Source organism: Mastigoproctus giganteus, chromosome 1 (assembly GCF_048544385.1).
Source record: "Mastigoproctus giganteus isolate SK-2022 chromosome 1, ASM4854438v1, whole genome shotgun sequence".
NCBI classification, from domain to species: Eukaryota; Metazoa; Arthropoda; class Arachnida; order Uropygi; family Thelyphonidae; genus Mastigoproctus; species Mastigoproctus giganteus.
The window spans coordinates 3,613,583-3,626,298 of NC_143575.1; the positions used below are offsets into that span (position 1 = coordinate 3,613,583).

At 36.5% G+C, this 12,716-nt stretch overlaps 1 protein-coding gene across 3 annotated transcripts in view; it reads left to right on the forward strand.

Annotated features, from left to right (window-relative positions):
* The window catches only part of Chd1 (chromodomain-helicase-DNA-binding protein 1), a 606,282-nt gene that overhangs the window by 397,352 nt on the left and 196,214 nt on the right, over window positions 1–12,716 (forward strand). The gene's annotated exons all lie outside the window — the stretch shown is intronic.

The following is a 12,716-nucleotide window of genomic DNA, read 5'->3' on the forward strand; positions in this document are numbered from 1 at the left end:
TTTTATTTAGAGTAATAAAATTTTAGGGCATAAAGTCTCAAACTGTAAAATTCAAACTGTTTGTCCCACTGATGAGAGGCCAAATAGCTTCAAAACTAGTGCTGTTCGGATGGTGGCACTCAACTGAGAAGAAGTAAGAATGATGACTTCTGCTTTGATGGGGAAGTGTTACTTATTTGAAGAATAAGGGGAAAAGGCAACTTGTGAAGGATTTCGCAATATGAGGTGTTATAATCATGATGCCTAATGTAAACTTCAGTTTGTTAAAATTTAACTATGTTGTAATGATGCAATTGCACTAAACAATGCCATACTATTGTATTTAGTAATACACTTTCCATTTACCTTCACTCACTCGCACCCTCAGTTGTAACACGGACACTTGCATGGCGTCTTTTTAACTCTCCTATTTTATTTTAATTATAAAAAAATAATTTTTACCTTTTTTTACTGAATTAAAATGATCTATTAATACGGTTTGCTAAACCAGTTTGAAAAATATCAAATGAAAAATGAGAGAGAAACAAATAATGTGTTGGGTCCATTATTGTTTTCTGTATTTATAAATAATATTGATGATGGCATATCAAGCTTAATGTCCAAGTTTGCAGACGATACAAAAGTTGGCAGGGTTGTTAAGCTATGCTGCTGCAACAGGATCTGGAAAGGTTGAGCAGATGGGCTGTGAGAGGTAGCAAATGAAGTTTAACATTGACAAATGTAAAATATTACATATGGGAAACTGCAACCCCAGAGCAATGTATCAACTCTGTGGTACTACACTGACAGTGGTAGAGAATGAAAAGGACCTGGGGGTAATTGTGCAGGAAGATATGAAGTTCTCTGAGCAGTGCAGACAGGCTGCAAGATTAGCTCATGGTGTCTTATCAATGATATACAGGAATTTTTTCTAGTAGGGATGAGGAGGTGATTATTCCCTTGTATAAGGCAATGGTCAGGCCACACCTTGAATACTGTATACAGGTGTGGAGGCCTCATTTGAAGAAGGATGTAGACCTGCTGGAACGAGTACAGAGAAGGGCAACAAGGTTAGTGAATGGAACAAAGGGTTGCTCTTACGAAGAAAGGCTGCCGCCGTAGCCTAGTGGTCAGTCGCGCGGGTGCATAAGTACACGTGCCTTGAGTGACCGGGGTTGAAGCCCGTGACTGCTGAATACAGTGCTGTTTCTTGTATTCTGTCTATCTTGTGAACTCCTCTGATCAGTTGGTCGTCTCGGAGTATAAACAGAAATTTTATTTATTTTTAAGTTTTGCAAATTACAGTGTCTGGAGACTAGGCACCGGCGAGGTGATCTGATAGAGGTGTATAAAGCCTTGAATGGTTTGAGCATGCTCAATGCTGATGGGATTCTGCCTCTTGCTCAGAATAATCACCTGAGAGGGCATAAATTCAAATTGAGCAAAGACAAATGTGGGATAGATGTCTGGAAATTTGCCTTTAGCCAGCGGGTAGTTGGTTGGTGGAACAGACTTCCATCCCTTGTTGTGGAAATTGATAGCCTAAATAAATTTAAAGCTCAGCTGGACAGGTATTTCGAACGAATGAAGGGGTGAAGTGGAAGATTTTTTTTTTTTTTTTTCTGGCTGATGCTGCATAAGCTTGCTTTCTTGCATCATATGCCTCTACTAATGCTAATGCTAATAAATTTTATTTATTTTTAAAGAATTGTTAAGGTCACTAATCCTCACCAGATTGAAAATTAGATGCTTGCATGGCATCTCACAGATTCAGTTTGAATATATGTATTTTTGCCAACTGTTTGCATTTAGCCTTACATTACAGAAAAATTAGACATCTGTTGTTAGCCTCTCACAAATAGCATATGGGAATGGGATTTCCTTAAAGAAAGGCAGACATTTTTGCTCACCTAGTGCCTGTTAAATGCCAAACAGAAATTTCATACAGGGGGTCCCTGATATCCGAGTCCCTGCAGTTACGAGGATTTGAAAATTAAAGTTTTTTCCCCTTGAGAAAAATTGACTAAGCACTTGAATATTTTTTTGTAAGAATGATCTTCTTCATGATCGTGCAACAAAAGTTAAGCACAAAGTTAAATACATAACTAAATGCTACAACACAATTTTATCTGAAAAAATAAGGCAAAAAAAAAAAAAAAAAAAAAAATCCCCGAACAACTCTGGAATCATTCTTTATTCGTACAACTGAAAAATATTGTATCTTCAATAAACTTTACTTAACCTTACATTGTGCAACATATTATAATAAAAAATGCCTAATGAAATAATTTTCTCATTTTTCAGTTCCTTCATCTAATTTTTTTTTCTGTGTTGAAGTAAATGGTAAACATTACAATATAATATCGGTGTAGATACACCATATACAACTCTTAAAGAAAACTACGATAGTAGTGTGAAAGACATAATTTCATATGTATCATATTGTGTTCATTCTTCACAACGAGTTACAATGTAATGCACTACCCCGAATAAGTAATACCTCAGTTAGAGAAGACTATTGTTACTTATTCTCGGTGGACACCACTTGCAAAATTAGCATTAGTAGAGGCATATGATGCAAGAAAGCAAGCTTATGCAGCATCAGCCAAATAAAAAAAAAAAAAAAAACGCTTCCATTTCACACCTCTGGTTGTTCCAAATACCTGTCCAGCTCAGCCTTAAATTTATTTAGGCTTTCAAATTCCACAACAAAGGATGGAAGTCTGTTCCACTAGCTAACAACCCACTGGCTAAAGGCAAACTTCCGCACATCTATCCTACAACTGTCTCTCCTCAATTTGAATTTATGTCCTCTCAGGTGATTATTCAGAGCAAGAGGAAGAATCCCATCAGCATTGAGCATGCTCAAACCATTCAAGGCTTTATACACCTCAATCAGATCACCTCGCAGGTGCCAATTTGCAAATGACTGTAATTTGCAAAATTTAACCTTTCTTCGTAAGAGCAACCCTTTGTTCCCTTCACTAAACTTGTTGCCCTTTTCTGTACTCTTTCCAACAGCTCTACAACCTTCTTAAAATGGGGACTCCAGACCTGTATTATAGGAACAGTAGTCAAAGTGTGGGCTAACCATTGCCTTATGCAAGAGGATAATCAACTCATTATCCCTGCTAGAAAAACTCCTGTATATCATTGGCAAGACACTATGAGCTACTCTTGCACACCATCTGCATTGCTCAGAAAACTTCGTATCTGCCTGCACAATTACCCCCCAGGTCCTTTTCATTCTCTACCACTGTCAGTGTAGTACCACAGAGTTGATACGTTACTCTGCTTCCTATATGTAGTACTTTACATTTGTCAATGTTAAACTTCATTTGCCACCTCTCAGTCCATCTGTTCAACTTTTCTAGATCCTGTTGCAGCATTGTACTGTCATTAGTGTCCTTAACAATCATGCCAACCTTCGTATCATCTGCAAACTTGGACATTAAACTTGATATACCATCATCAATATCATTTATAAATACCGAAAACAACAATGGACCCAACACTGAACCCTTAGGGACTCCACTAATAACATTAGTCCACGATGAGCAGTGTCCATTGATTACCACCCTCTATCTTCTCCCACTCAACCATCCCTTTATCCATTGCAGCAATTTGCCTCCAGTGCCACACTGATCAAATTTGTACATCAGTCTTCCATGTGCAACAGTATCAAACATCTTTCTAAGATCCAAATATATGATATCAAAATCATTCTTAGCATCCAGTTCCTTTGTGACCACATCATAGTATCCAATCAAATTGGTCAGGCAATACTTCCCCTTAACAAAACCATGCTGTGTCCGAGCTATAGCTGAAGTCTTGTCTAAATGATCCTGCAGTGCTTCTTTAACTAGTGCCTCCATTAATTTTCCTGGAACAGAAGTTAAGCTCACAGGTCTATAATTACTTGTGTTGCCCTTTGATCCTCCTTTGTGAATTGGGGTGACATTTGCACATCTCCAGTCCATTGGTATCTCCCCTGAATCCAAGGAAGCTCTCATAATTATGGATACGGGTTTGCTTACTTACTTTGCTGCCTCCTTTAATATAACTGGATAGATCCCATCACCCCAGGTTCCTTTTTTATGTTTATCTTCAACAATTTCTCCTCCACTTTCCTCTCAGTTATTACAAAAACATCTAGCTCACTGCCAGTTTAATTTACCTCTGGAATTCCCCTCCCTGAATAACTACTCATATGTGAATGTAGATGCAGAATACTCAGTTTGTTAGCCACCTGAGCAGAATCATCAACAGTGGACCAATCTGATTCATCCCTTTCCTTCTAGAGTTTACATAGGTAAAGAACTCTTTGCTGTTTTTCTTTGTATCCTTTGCCAAAGATTTCTCATAATCTACCTTTGCCTGCCTGATCTCCTTTGTGACTTGGTTACAGACCAACTTATATCTATCATAGGCTTCCATGTTACCCATTAATTTATATGTATACCATGCATTTTTCTTCTCTTCCATATGTTGGGGCCTCCATAGCCAGGTGGGAAGGAGCAGCAGTGTGTAGCACACGCTTCTTGATTAGACCAGGGTTCAAGCCCGTCACCACCAAATACGGAGGATGCGGAAAGGTCATTCAGGGAATAACCACCGCATATCCCGGAGCAATATGGCCTTAGTTGCTAATGCTTCTAAAAACCAAATAACAAACAAACTTCCATATGTCTCATTAGTTCATCTGACATCCATTTAGGCCTAAACCCTGAACAATATTTCTTAGTTGGTATGTAAAGCCTAGTAGCTTCCAAGATTAATTCTTTGATGGCCTCCCATTTGGAATTTGCTGTTGGTATCATCATCATTTTGTCCCACCGTAGAGAATTTAAATACTGTCTGAGACCACCATAGTCACCTTTACGAAAGCAAAAACCCTTCCCTTTACCCCTGATGGTAGTTACTTCTTTGAGTACATCCCACTTCAGCACACTGTGATCACTGCTGCCTAGTGGTTCCTTTATCTGCAGATTCTTAATGCATGAAGAATCCCTACTGATGATCAGATCAAGAGTATTACTCCCTCTAGTTGCCTCCCGAACATGCGGATGTAGAAAACAATCATCCGATAAATCCGCAAAAGCCTTGCTAGTATGTGAGTGACCAACCCACAAATTCCAGTCAATATCTGGGAAATTAAAATTCCCCATTATAAGACTCTCTGATTTACTGGCCCACTCTATTTCCCTGTACAGTTTTTTATTATACTCATCAGCGTCATTAGGCCTATAACACACTTCTACTCTCTGAATTTTGATCTCCCAATGCTTATGTCTCACCAAACTGACTCGACACTGGACTGTCCAGCGATGTCGACTGGCTTCACTTCCTTGGATTTTATGTGTTTCTTAACTAATAGCATAACCCCTCCTCCCTTCCTATCCTGACTATCTTCCCTGTACACATTGTACTCCCCAAATTCCAGTTCTGCATTCCTTATATCTGTGTGACACCACGTCTCTGATATCCCAACAATATCTGCCTTTGATGTTTTGAGCAATACCTCAAATTCATCAAATTTATTTACCAAAGTCCTAGCATTGGTGTATATGCAAGTATACATGCACCTGTTCCTATTCTTAGCTACCCTCACACAACCCATGGGTTTACTTGTACCTCAATGACTCCCAGTAGTCTCTGAAATACCCTGCATCTTGTTTTCCAGGCTGCTGCTCATTCCAATAGAAGCAGTGCAAGAATCACTTTCACCTCTGCCAGTGGCTGCTGTTAATCCATTAATCCCTGTATCCCCCCCCCCAAGATAGCAGTTTTCCGACCCACTTAATGCTGCCTCGATAGCATCAGCAAATATTCTTGCACCCTTTCTATTTAAGTGTATCCCATCCTTGTAAATGGTATGGTATGGGATAAGTTACTCTGTTATGTATATCTAGTATATCCACCTACTATACTTGTTAGACTTAGGAAAGCAAAAAAAGGTATAGGAAAGTGATAGTAGGAGAGGAAGAGGAAGAAATGCTGTCAAAAGAAGAAATGGACAGTTACTCCTACTCACTGACTGAATTAAATCACTCACAAATCCCCCAAATAGGTAACGCTTCTCCATGCGTCACGAGTTACCATGTATTGTACTATCTCCAATAAGTAACCTTCACTAATAGAGAAGACTGTTGTTACTTATTCTTGCTGGGTACCCATCCAGTCGGCACTGTTTCAAAGCTAGTAGGCTTTTCATCAGTGCCATCTGGGTGGGTGCCCACTGTGAATAAGTAACAGCAGTCTTCTCTATTATTGAAGCGTTACTTATTCGAAGTAGTGCAATACATGGGAAACTCTTTGTGAAGGATAAGCACAATATGAGATACAGATGAAATGATGCCTTTCACACTACTACCGTAGTTTTGTTTTAAGAGTTGTCCATGGTATATATTACACCGATGTATTCCACGGTGTATACTGCACCGATATTACATAAATATAGAATCTTAAACTCTTAAAATATTATGCCTAGTTTCATTTATTTAAATAATAAACATGAAAATTTGTTCCCTGTTTTAAGTGGAATTTTCTGGAACCAATTATCCTCGGATAATGAGGATCCACTGTACAAAGGGTACTAGGAAAGTTTTGCAATATGACGCAATAATGAATCACAGGAAGCTGCTTGTTGCTGCATGTTGAGACATGTTCATACGTGCATAGTAGCCGCCGCGCCAAGTCGATGGGCTCAGTTATTCATTAGTAGTGAGAGTGTAAAGTGCTTGCGATGGCATCGTGGTCACGAAATGAGATAAGGACAGTTTTGCGATATAATTTCGTGCGTGGTTTAACCATAGACAAGTGCTTAGAAGAAATGACTCTTGCACTAGATGATGATTGTCCACATCGTACAACGATATTCAAGTGGTATAGAGAATTCCAAAGGGGAAATTTCACTCTGGAGGATTCTGAGAGGCCGGGAAGGCCACGAACGTCAGTTACGGAGGAAAACGTTACTGCTGTGAGGAAAATGCTTGACGAAAACAGGCGAGTGACCTACCAACAGATAGAGGATACTTTGGGCCTAAATGCACCAGCAATTCGTTCGATTCTGCAAGATCATTTGCACGTGAAGAAACTTTGTTCTCTCTGGGTGCCGCATCAACTGACTGAAGAGCAGATGACACGACGTGTGACTTGGTGCCGGGAGATGTTAAAAAAGTTTGATAAGGGACAATCTCGGTATGTGAACAACATCGTGACAGGTGACGAGACTTGGCTGTACTATTACGATCTGCCGACCAAGGCTCAAAACAAAGTTTGGGTCTTTGATGATGATGACACACCCGTAATTGTCAGAAAATCCCGATCTGTAAAGAAGAAAATGATAGCTGTATTTTTCAAATCGAGTGGAATTGTGGAACATGTCGTTTTGGACACGCAGAAGACAGTCACAGCTAATTGGTATACTGAACAATGCCTGCCTAAAGTCATTGGATCTATGAAGAACCTGCGGCCAAAGTCAAGAATGGACACCTGGTACCTCCGTCACGATAATGCTCCAGCTCACCGCGCCAAAGCCTGCACCGAATATTTGACCACGACAGGACTGAAACTTCTCGAGCACCCTCCCTACAGTCCAGACCTTGCTCCCTGCGACTTTGCACTGTTCCTGCATGTGAAAATGAAGCTAAAAGGGAGGCGGTTTTCCAGTGATGAGGACCTTCTACGGGCTTGGAACAACAAGTGTGCTTTACTCCCTAGTGAAACTTGGCAGAACTGGTTTAAAAATTGGTTTCGGAGGATGGAGAGGTGTATTGAATGTAGAGGAAATTACTTTGAAAAAATTAAATAAACAAAGCTATATTGCAAAACTTTCCTAGTACCCTTTGTATCTTATAATTTACAGTATATCAAAATGAAAACAGAAAATACAATATAGCCAGTTAAAGAATATTTGTCTCTAAAGGTACACAGGAGGATTTTATTTTATTTCCAGATTTAAAAAATAACAAAAAAAATTTAAAAAGTCATATCTATCAGATGCCATGTTAGCAGAGGAAGTTTAGTGCTTCTGTAATGCACATGTCAGTGCATTATAATCAGTATAGGTGAATAATTGTAGAAGACTGTTGGTGCTTTTGTAATGCACTTGACAATGTGTTACAAAGGCACCAACAGTGTTCTACAATTGTTTAAATCAGGGTGGGCAACATTTATAAATGGCAAGCCTGTGAGGTACACATGGGCCAATTTTTTTTTTACCATTAAACGATTTTTAGGATTATTAAAATGGTATATGGTAAAATGGTTAAAATGGCCCATTTATTTAGGGCAAATCTTAAAAAACAGAAACCAATCGAGAAAATAGCCAGGTTTACTTTGCTTAATTGGGACAGCATGCAGTTTAATCGGGGCAGGAGACTACAGCACTGGAGATTACCCTACAATTGTCTCCGACTGTACCATTTGGTTCGGTCGAAATTCTGGAGGTTACAACCATAAAACAATAAAAACAATTAGCAGTCACCTGTTTATTGGGCTTTTCTGTTGGTACAATCTATCATAAACGGACAGTAAACTCGAGCTTACTGAATTTGCAATAATACCGACAGCTGGAATTCTGTGGGTTATTATGGTGAAATATGTTTATACTTCCATGAAATCTTCAATCATATAAAAAAATTAGTTTTCAATCTTCTCTTCATTCCTATTTTTAAAGGTTTGTAACTCATTACTCCATTCTCACTTGCACGTATTGTGTTACTTGCAATTTGTGTGTGCTATGTTCTTTGTTATTGATTGCTTATCTTTTTACTGTTTTAAATTTTAATCCCCACCCACAAATGTCAACTAGTTCGTATGTACATATTACAGTACGTATTAATTATTCCAATTTTCACGTATCGTTTAATTTTTAATTGGTAAGGTAATAAAGGGTAAATATGTGCTTAATATATCTTTGCTTTTATAGCCTGTGGATAATGTTCCTCCTATTTTTGCTAATTAGAATTGCTTTTTAATAGAATTAAAATTCAATTCACAAACGTGATCACAATGACCAGCGCTTACTGCACATCGTATAGTGAACGGTACTTTACTATGTTGAGTTCATCGTAACGTGATTTGATTGTACAGTGAACCAATTGTAAAGGGGGGGTGGGGGTACATTGTTTTTTTAACTATTTACGTGAAACTTCGAATAATTGGGGCAGCCGCTTAATCGGGCCAAAATGCAATAGTCCCGATGTGTCCCAAATAACCGGAATGGACTGTATAATGGAAAAATTGTCATAAACAGTTTTATGTCATTTATTGTAATATTTATCCCTATGCTTGCATATAATTAATTTTATTAATAAGAAAAATGAATTACAATTATAGTAACAAAATACAATTCCAGTAACCAAAATTACAGTATTTTTATAATATTTAATGAGGGATTTGATACTGTTTTTATTTATTTTTATCAGTGAATCAATATCTGGATCGATATTTGTCATAGCAATGCGCAGTGCATTTTCTAAATTCTGTTAATTCAAAAATATATATTTGTTATATATATTTTGAAAATAACCATGGGCCACATTCGAGGGCTGGGGGTTGCCCACCCCTGGTTTAAAGGTTTTTTTTTTTTTTTTTTGTTAGTTGTTGGCACATCGGCTTCTGTGGCCATAATGCACTTCCTGAGGTTTTTACACTACTCTGATCAAAGCCTGAGGTGGGATTTGAACCCGCGACATTTCGGTTGCCAGGCACTTTTCCCACCTGGCTAGCCCGGTGTCGGCGTTTAAAGTATTAAATAACAGAGCCTGAAATATAGTTGTATTTCACACACTGTGACTGCAAAGTATTGCAAAATGTAAAGTGAAAATTACATTGTGAGGTTAGGTGCAGTGAAGTTAAAACAATTACTTTTATGTATTATCAGTCAGTCAGTTAGCAATTAATTGCTAACAAAATCATTAGTTATTTACTTTCACTTTTATGAAAAGAAGTTTTTTCATAAAAGTTTTTTCATTTTTCAATTGTAGAGTCATTTTGTAATAATTATCTGCCATTTACGGATACATTTTGTAGTGTTTCTCTAAATGGCAGATACAGTGCCCATCTGATCTGTGAACCAGCTTTATTTATTTTATAGGAACTTCTAAAAATTTAAATTCGGGGAAATTATTTTATGCTTATCTATATTTTGTTATTCTTCAGGTACTTTGGTTTATTTGTGGTACAAAGATTCTGATTTTATATTTTCATTTTTAAAAGAATTTTTGTTTGGAGATATTACTGTGCTTCGAAGGGAAGCTTCATTCAAGCAAAATGAGGAAAATTCCAACTTACTTAACTAAGGATTGACTCAATAGAAAACAGTTGTTAGCAAATAATGTAGAAATAATAGGATTAACTGGATTAGCAGGCCAAGATCTAGAGCTTGCCAGGCTAGCAGGCCAAGATCAGCAGCTAGGACTTGCATTGAAGCTATAGCACAATAAAGAAGTAGTAGTAGTACACTATTACATACCTAACAATAAGAAAAAAATAACAAGCCTACACTAATTGTGAAATTTTCAAATCATGTCATAAAGGAAAAATGGATTAGAAAGGCAAAGGAGATCCGACTGATAGCAAGTGATGTATATCAGAACAATAGCAATATTCCAATCTACATAAATGACCACTTAACAACTCGCCTTAAGCAGTTGTTTTGGAAAACAAAACAATTAGTAAAAACTCACAGTTACAAATTTTTATGGTTAAAACATGGAAGGATTTATGTGAAGAAGAATGAATCTTCAAGAGCCATAAGAATTTTGAGTTTAAAGGACCTGCAGTATATAAAATAGACTCTTTTATTGTGCATAATTGAAATTTCTTGAAATCTGGACCTAAGGTAAAATTAAGACAACAGGTATGCTTTTTGAGGAATCACAGATTTTCAATTCACCTTTACATTTTTTAAATAATCCGAATGTTCAAGCTCTTATAATTGATAAAAATCAATTCTTTCTGGTAGCTCTAAATATCAGGTCATTAAGAAAAAATTGGTTTAACTTCTTGCAATATATAAATGCAATGAAAGAATTTATTTCATGTATAGTTTTAACAGAGGTTAACATACAAGGTTATGACAAGGTCTATATGTTGAGAGAGTTGAGAAGAGGTGGAGGAATAATAATATACTATAGAACATGCTTTAAGGAAATACAGGTTTACCACCTCAGTCTTGTGAAAACTGCTGTATCAAATTATTAGAAGATCCAGAAAACACTTTCATGATTTGTGCTTTTTATAGGCCACCATGAGATTCTATAAACAGCTTCCTAATAGAATTAGATAACATAATTTTACAATGGGATGACATACAGGCTGATAAGACCATATTAGTAGGAGATTTAAATATTAATTTACTAACAGATGAAACTGATAATGTGATACTCAGATACTGTGCAATCTTAAACAGTTATGGATCTGAACCATACCTTATTTGGAATAACTAGGCAACAAAGGATGAAGGGGGATAGAATAGTAAACTCTTGTTTAGATCACCTTATAACAAATGTAAAGTTGAAGTATGCTAATTCTTATAAATCAGTTTTCAGATCGCAGAACATGTATACTAATAGTAGATATGTACTCAAAACAACATCCATGTGATGATATAAACTTAGCAAATGTTACGAAGAAAAATTATTTTATCAACAGGTAAACTGAAAAAGAACATAGATAACATGTTAATACAAGAGCAAGTATCTTATAAATGTCTTTTCAAATAAGATAATACAAATGATAAACAATTGAAGGTTTAATACAGAGAGAAAAATAAATTACTCAGCTTGCAACATAAATTCTAGGAGTAGCAGGATTAAGCTTAAGAAAGCTTGGATGCATAACGAAATAGAAGAATTAATGGTACAAAGGGATAAATATTTCAGGCAGTATAGAAATTGTCCATCAAAGATAGGACATTACCACAATTATAAAACACTCAGAAATAAATTGACAGGTATGATTAGAAAACAAAAAACACTTATTACAATCAACTTTTTATGGAGAAGCAGATAACTCAAAAGGATAAATGGAACATTATAAATAACCTGTTAAGTACAAGGAAGAAATTGTCAAGGGGAAATCAAATTAAAACACTATTAGAACAGATTTCTGGTACAAACAAACACTATGAAAAAACACTCTGGTAAAAACAAACACTTTGGCAAACCTATTTTGCAAATAGGTTTGCCAAAGCTGTATTGGATCTCAAAAGATATTATATTCATTATTGCCAAAATTCCTTTAATCAACAAGATAGTCTTCCTCAGATAGTGAACAGTTAATAAACAAGAAATCTTATGGACTGGACAGTATTACAGTAACCGAAGTAAAGAGCAGTTCTCTGTTCTCTTGGTGGAGCTTATAGCACGGATGTTAGAGTTGGGAAGCTATCCTACAAATTTACTTTCTTTTAAGATAATTCCTATATATAAAAAGGGACCACTAAATGACTTTTGCAATTACAGACCAATAACAATACAGTCAGTTATTAATAAGATAATAGAAAATTATATATTTTCCCATATAAGCAAATACCTACATCAATATGGGCTGTCAAACAACTCTCTATTCTCATATCAGAAGGGCAAGAGCACACAGACATTATTAGAGAATTTAATAGACTCTTTTAACTTACATTTAAACAACAATAACTTCATAAGGATTTTATTTATAGATTTGACCAAAGCATATGACTTAATTGATATCCCAATATTGCAACAAAAATTACT